Consider the following 8,233-nt stretch of genomic DNA (forward strand, 5'->3'; position numbering starts at 1 on the left):
ACTTTGACTGACCCATGTGGACCAGATGTGCATAGATTAATGCCAGAATAAATTCTGATAAATGCATTGGAACATCTATTGGCAGGATTGAGGATCAAAATGTCTGCAGGCAGACAGACAGATAGATAGATACTGTGCGTTTAATTTCCCACCGCTGACAGTGACCCAGTTTGGAGAACCACTGAGCGACAGAGCGACAGACTCTCTCTAATGGACCACTGAATACACGCTAGCCTGAATAGGTACAGCCAAAAAAAAAAAAAAAAAAAAAAAAAACACTTCTACTTGAATGCTGGTCTGCTTCTAATATGCAATGTTTGCTTTTTTGAGACAGAATTTTTTTCCTAGTGCCTAGGTTGAAGTCATCAAATTTTTAGTTGGATCTTTGGATGATGTCATGAAACGTAATGTCATGGTGTTATGTAATGTTCCTCCTCTTTGGACAGAGTGGGGGATGTTAGCTTCCATAAGAGTGACGCCCCTCCCATACCCTAACCACAATAACATACTGGTTGCACATGCTTTTTTCACACAAACACATCCCCTCCAAATGTCTTTCTGCTCTGTCTCCTAAATTTGTATGTGAGGGCCTGTCATTGACTGGCTTTATCATGGTAATTCGTCACTAATGTATTAAGCACTTGCAGCATTTGTTTGCCATTACATCACTAGAATCCAAGTTTAACGTGCTCTGCTGTCTCCATTAGGGGGTGAATAAGCTGGTGATGATGAATTACAGATTAATGAAGCACTCATCTCTGTGTTGGGATGTCCAGCCAGAATTTATTTGATTTTATTATAATTTTATTATTTTGCCCCTGTGACCTAAGTGAACCTGACATTTTACATTTTGATGCTTATGTAAAAGGTAATCATATATGCATGATGGCAACAACAGTATACCCCCCACCTCCAGGTCTCATCAAAGCTCGCTCTCTTTTTTGCTCTAGATCATTAAACCGTTAAGCTGCCTCGGAAGTCCGAAATCACATTCAGTTTCGTGAGGTTCCTTCGTGCGCAAACGCTGCTTGCAAAGTCATTGCCTGATAAGGCAGCGAGGCAACAAGTCAGCTGCATACGTTTTCGGATGCAGCCATACACTCGCAAACTTCTCTAAGCACTTCCCCTTGGGGGGAATCCCTTCTCTGCCTCTGTGGCTACTCAATGGCAGCATCCGAAAACTGATAAATGCTGCCTTCGGAGGACGCATTCCAAGGTCAGAAGGTATCAAGGCACATCTACTGAGATGCCTTCATCTGATCGATTTTTATCCCACAATCCTGTGCTTTCCATTTTGACAGTTGAGCAAGAAAAATAAATATGGTGTCTGAAAGTTGCAGCTGGTCATCAGTGTGTATGTACATTTTTGATCAATGTTTTCCACTTATATGATGTCATTTCAAGCAAGAAATTACTATTGTAGTCATTCAATATTCACTTAGTTTTCACCAAAGCTTGCTCTATTTTGCTGTAGATCATTAAACCATAACACTGCCTTAGAAGTCTGTCCGAAATCAATTTCGTTAGGTACCTTTGTGCGCAAACGCTGCCTGTAAAGTCATTGCCTGATAAGACAGTGAGGCAACATCAGCTGCCTACGTTTTCGGATGCAGCCAATATGTACACTTCAGGCAGATCTATAGACCACAATGCAACACAATTGTGATGTCACAGCAGGTCATGCTTACCCCCACCCCACACAACTCTAAATGTGATATTGGAGTTATTTTGTTTTTTAACCGCATACTTGTAGCTACCTTAAGCTAACTATTATAACTGTACATACAACTATTTGTTTGTGTATTTTTTTTATATATATTTTTTCCAACAGCCCAAGCATACATAAAGGCCTATAGAATGGTGCATAAAACAAATTCATAAGGGAAAAAAGGTAAATGATAAATCTGCTCCATAGCGGATTCCAAGTGATCAAAGGCGTTCCATTTAAACCCATTGCAAGGGTTCAGCCAGTAGTGGGTGTTGTACCCCTGAATAGAGGGAGAAGATTAACCACAAAACTCGCACGGTGCGAACTTCCCCACTGCGAACTTTATGTGAAATGATTTGTAGCGACTGACAATAAACAACTTTCAAAAACAGCATCATCCACATTCTTTCTGAAAACGTACACACATTTAACAGCTGGTCACATGTCATGTGCTGTTGTGCACTTATAGGCCTCGCGCCATTAATGCTCAAAATGGAGCTCCGAGCTCATGCACCTGAACTAATGAGCTTTAAAACATTTAACTCAACACGCAATCGCTAGAATACTCACATCTGTACACTCTTAAACAGTATACAACATAAAATTAACAAATCATTGGAATTAATACCTGAATAGAGGAGGAGAAGATTAACCACAAAACTCGCTCTGTTTCCCCACTGCGAACTTTATGTGTGTGGAATGGAAAAAACCCGCGAATTCTCCCCCTAGTGTTCAACAAGATAAGGGTAATCGATTGCACGTCGCATTGTGCCAAACTAATAGATCGCAGATTAACCCAAAATTACATACAAATGAATTATTTACATTTTATAAACCTTTTTACACACATTCAAAGCGTGACTATAGTGCTGTCAATGTTTCACAGATTTAGGGATTTATAAAATACATATTTCAATCTGTCACATGGGCATGCGTGCAACGTAAGCGAGACAGAGGGAAGTTGACGAGGGAAAGACATAAAAAATGAACTTAAACGCAGCCCTCTTCTCTTCTCTCAGTTTTATGATGATGTATTTTTCGGCAGGACAACATCATCACTCATATGATATTGCAACAATAGCAAACAACAATATCCAATCAATTTCCGATGGGTAAAATCAAGCAGCCTACATTTTTTCTTGTTCGAGAAGCCTTTTTTACTCAGATATACGTTACAATAGGAAAGAAAAGACTTCCATTTCATGCCAACTTTAAGATAAACTAAGAATTCTGAGGGGAAACAATTGTGAGACAAAAAGTTGCAATTAACATTTTAATTGTTTTATTCCGTGGCCGAAACTGGCTTCCATAACTTCATGCAGTTCCTATGTAGCCTACTGCTAAAAGGTTTCAACTAAATGTATCAACTGATGTTTGACTATAGCCTACTATTGTGGACAATATTCATCCCTTGCTAGGCGTAATCATTACAGATGATTTTTCCTATAAAGCACACTGTTCCAGGAACAGATGACATTACACCCAACAATGAGACTGTAGTCTCTACACAATCTAAACTGTTCTCCTTGGCACTTTTCCTTTTGTGTCTCTCCCAGTGGTGCCCAAGTGGAAAAATACCAGCGTCTCCTAGGAGGGAGCGCTGACGGTTGCTCCAGTATAAAGTTGTAATGCTGGTAGCCGCCTCGATCAAAATGCACAATGGAGAGGCAGATATCAGCTGCCTAGTTTTCTCCGGCCCAGAATGGCCCGCCAACATTTCAACAAAAGATCCGATTATAACGGTCAGAAAGCGGGTGAGCTGAATACCCGCCTATAGTCCGTCACAAGGTGGGAGGGGGTAAATTCAGTTGAATCTGTCTCCTAGTCTTTTATCCCTATGAATGACACCAAACCCATTGTAAACCGACCAGGGAACAAGTGCTGTATAACAGAACTTACGGCAGCAACTGAACTTGTTCTTAGTTACCTTTTTAATTACAGTTACAGGCCAATCAGTGTCCAATTCTTAAATGTATGATCCCTGTAAGCCGGTTCTTTTTAGAGAATCAAAAACATGGGCAATCGGGGCAGTCTGATTCATGAATGAATTACCCTAATTGAGTTGATTCTGTTTCGTGAATAAAACACACATAGGCCTACAGTTTACAACTAAACGCAAGACTTAAAATCATTGAAGTTACTGACTGGTATGACAATGTGTAGGCTTAGTTAAAACTAGAATGAAAGATTATGAGTTATGAGTTTTGTTAGTAGTACTTTATAAAATAAAGTAAAACGCAATATAAACTAGCTGTGTTTTGATCCATTAAAGAATCGGCTCACAAGAGTCGTTCGTTCGTCCCAGCAGCATTGTCTGTTTCGCTGTGGATTCAGTTAGCGGTGTTGTGTTGTGGCGCCACATGTTTTTATCAATGTAAACTGTTTTTAGTACGGTGTTATGTCTGCATCACATGCAGTGAAAGAATGCACATGCAATGGAAACAGAATGTAATTTCCTGTACTTTTTAATGGCTTCAGTTGCTAAATAACTTCATTGCGCTATACCTGACAGTCACATTTGTTTATTTAGTAGATATTCGTCTATACTTTAACTTACATACAGTAGGCTACACTCGAAGTATGCAGTGGGTTACTTCTGGGAATAAAAAACATGCATGACCTTGCCGTTGATAATGCCATGTTGCCAGACACTCATTTAACATTTAAAGATGAGCTGGGCCATTTCAGGCCTTTATATCAACATGAAGCTGACCCCCTCCAAAGGACACTTGTGTTCAGTAATTATTTTCAAATGATCCACTCATTCACTCCTTCTGATGTTTGATGGTATTTAAATCACTGGTTCTCAACAGGTTGATGTACAGAGAATAGCTGGAGCTAAATGCAACTAACCAAATAATTATGCAAAATAAAAAGATGTGTCAATTAATTATAATAAAAAGGTTTCATTATAATTATTATTATTGTTATTATCATTATTATCAAAGCATTTTTGCTCATCCCTAATTAATTATTATTAAACAATTTTGGTACTGTATTTGGTTGCCACTTCATGTCCAATGTAAATTCTAATGCAAAACCATCTGCAAACCTCTTTTCCCGTCTTGGATCATTGTGGCTCATGCAATAAATCACATATAGGAATTCATTGTGGTTTTTGCCTAGAGGTCTGACTTAATGTTTGTCTGCATGTCTTTTTCCCTGCATGTCTCTCTATCCATTGCGCTCACTTTGGCTCTCCCCTCCTCCACTTGCTCCATCTCTCACTCTTTCTCTCTCTCCCTCAGGCAGCATGACTGGCACGTTAAACGGCATGTGCCGCGAGTCTGAATTGGTACTGCCACCCCATGCCCCTGCGCTGCGAAAGCTACCGATTATTTTTCATTGGCTCACATCAACACATCATCATTTGCAACAACACAACAAATTCCTCTGGCCCGGTACAGCCAAGAAGCCATGCACAAAATAATATTAGGCTCAGGACCAAAGGAAAGGTCACCCCTCGGTTAAGGTCTTCAGTGTCTGTATTAGATCTGAGGGTGCCATGGATAAAGTCAACTGCCTGGGGTTGCGACTACTTGCTGTGCTTTCACACGACATGTAGTTATTAGCATGCTTTTTGTCTGCACCGCATGTGGGCAGATGTGATAGTATCCCGCTGCTGTGAGGATGTAGCCTTTGTTTTCAGCTTTGCATCAGGCTTCACCCATCCCACCTCCACATAGTGTCTCTCCATGTTGTGTTTCTGTAACTACGAACAGTCACATGATGTTGTTGACCTTGCATGATTTCTGAAAACATTAGATGAAAGAGTCTTGAGCATGTTCCTTTTGCAAAACATACAAGACAGGGTTTTTTTTTAGCAATACAGTGCATTTTTTAAGCCTAGGTGGTTTCCATGGCAACATGTTACCATAGCAATGGCACAGGCACCATTCTTATTGGCTGACACTCCCTCACAGCATATTTGGGTGGCTACATGCAAGCTAACGCTATCCTCAGACAGCCAGACACAAAGTCACTCCATGTGCTTGATATATCAAGGGAGGGGGTCCCAATATAGCTGTATTTGATGTCTCACTGAATCTGTATTATATTATCCCTCATATAGCCAAAATAATGAGTGCATGAGCATTCAATAAATGGAGGATTTTGCCATTTCTGTCCTTTCATATTAATTTATTATTATATAACGTGTGTATAGTAAAAATATGCTATGAATGCATTCTATAATACAGGAATACATGTGAAACAGGTTTCATTACATTTACAAATATCTGATTGTACATTAATTAATGATCTAAACCTATTAGATGAATCTAGATAAAAAAATATTACATATTATATTTAATTAAATGATTGACATACATTTTTTTTGTTAAAATTGTATTATAATGTGAATTCATGATTGTTATTTTATTAAGCAAAGTCTTTTAACATGGCTGGAATGATGTTTTGACCACCAAGAAGCCTCAAAATATAATATATTCAGCTCTGAAACAAAGCAGTTTATCCAATACTAACTCTATTTCCTATCCCATAGGGAAGTTCTACTTCAGCTTATTGTTATGTGATACAGTGGAAGCAAATGCTCATTAAGACAGAGACAAAATGTAACGTTTCTGTATCATTTACACTACACCTTTTGTTTGGCACTAATCTGCATTTCAAATGTAATGCTTATTTAGACAAATTTAAGATTAGATCAAATGATCAGGGCCTATATAAATCTTCAAGTGTCCTTTTCATTGTGGATTCATCACAGATGTTGTCTTAAAATATCAGAATGGCACAGATGGGCAGATGTTTAAAAGGGGTTCTTATCACGATTAGAAGTCTCCTTTAATCTTTATTGGATGGAGTCTGGATGTCCTCATCAAACCTGCACTAGAGAGCCAAGAGCAGGAGGGACTCCATAATATCAGCAGTATATCACTGTCGTTTTTGCTTAGTAATCAGTGAGACTGAGGCCATATGATGAGCATTATATGAAGATGTTTAGGACGATTAATTGAGAGTGTGATAGATAAAGTATTGGATGAAGTCTGTAATTCTGCTTGTTTTCATAAACTATATCATACTATATTAACTATAATCATAAACTAATAATGAACTAACTCTATTAAAAGCACAAAAGGCTGATAAAATAGGCCCCTATTGTGTAAAATATCCTCACAAATATAGATGCAGGTTTCAGTAAATATATATATATATATATATATATATATATATATATATATATATATATATATATATATATATATATATATTTTTTTTTTTTTTTTTGTAGCATGGAAAAGAGTAGCGTAATTATTTTGTGTTAGCATGACGATGCTAGCATGAACATCTTTCACATGATTTTTGATTTGTGTTCCGCTGAAGAAAAATAAAAGGCAAACAGGTTTGGAATGAAATGAGGGTAAATAATAAATGACCTTTTCACCAAAAGACTTTTCTCAAACGCTGCACTGTCATGACTTGTTTCCTACAAATCAACATTTACGTCGACTGCCAGGGCTAACAGAGTGATGTGCACACAGATCATCTCAGCATTAAATCATTTTTTTCACCCTGACTTGTTTACATCTACTGCTTGGGTGCCATACCCAGATATAAGAATACATTTGTATTGATTGTGTACTTAAAAAGCTTCACGTGCCTCTGTAAATAGCCAAGCTAAATGTATTATGGCATAATATATGTATGACATTAGACTTTTATTGCAGAGAAACACATGGTCACCCTCTTATTGTTTCATATCGAAAACATATGACATGTACAGTAGCTTGCAATGTCCACATGCGAACAGTGGCTCCACCTGGTGGTGAACAGACAGCACTTAATGCATTTAAAAGGGTTCTGAGGTACAGCAAGTTTCAATTGATTTTCTCATACTGGCCCCTTTCGGTATCATCCGTTTTCGATATTTGTGTATATACATAAAGAGCTTCACAGATTCACTGTCTTTGTAATGTTAGATACAATACACACATTGTGTGACTTCATCGATGTGTTTTTAACAGCACAGTTACTGCAGTGTAAAAACATACAAAGGCAATTTTATCCCAGTTTGGCAATTACAACATTTTACATACATTAGCAGTCATCAGCGTAGAGTATAAATGGGACGATAATGTAAAATAAACACACGTATTAAAATCGAGACAAAAATCGACATCCCAAAACGCCCTGCGCTTCATAAATAATACACTTTTCACACTTATCATGACACAGACAATAAAAAAGATCTCTCTCGACTTGTCAAACATCAAAGTCATTTTCCTCCATTCAGTTTGCATGTTTCAGACCTTAAAAAGGCTATGGCTCTTGGACACCGGAACAAGTAGGCCTACTCACTGTTTTATCATAACTATTGTTTAGATTAGCTCAATTATTAACTCGAGTTCATAAGTATTTTCAAGAACATGTATTTTCAACTGACATCGAAGATCTAAACATATACATATATTGTAAGGACACTCTATATACATCACATACAGTATATGAGAGTTTATAGAGAAAGTGGACTTTTTTTTAGTTATAAAATCCTTTGCACACTGAGAT

The sequence above is a fragment of the Abramis brama genome (genome assembly GCF_963993115.1).
Source record: "Abramis brama genome assembly, chromosome: 17".
Classification (NCBI taxonomy): Eukaryota; Metazoa; Chordata; class Actinopteri; order Cypriniformes; family Leuciscidae; genus Abramis; species Abramis brama.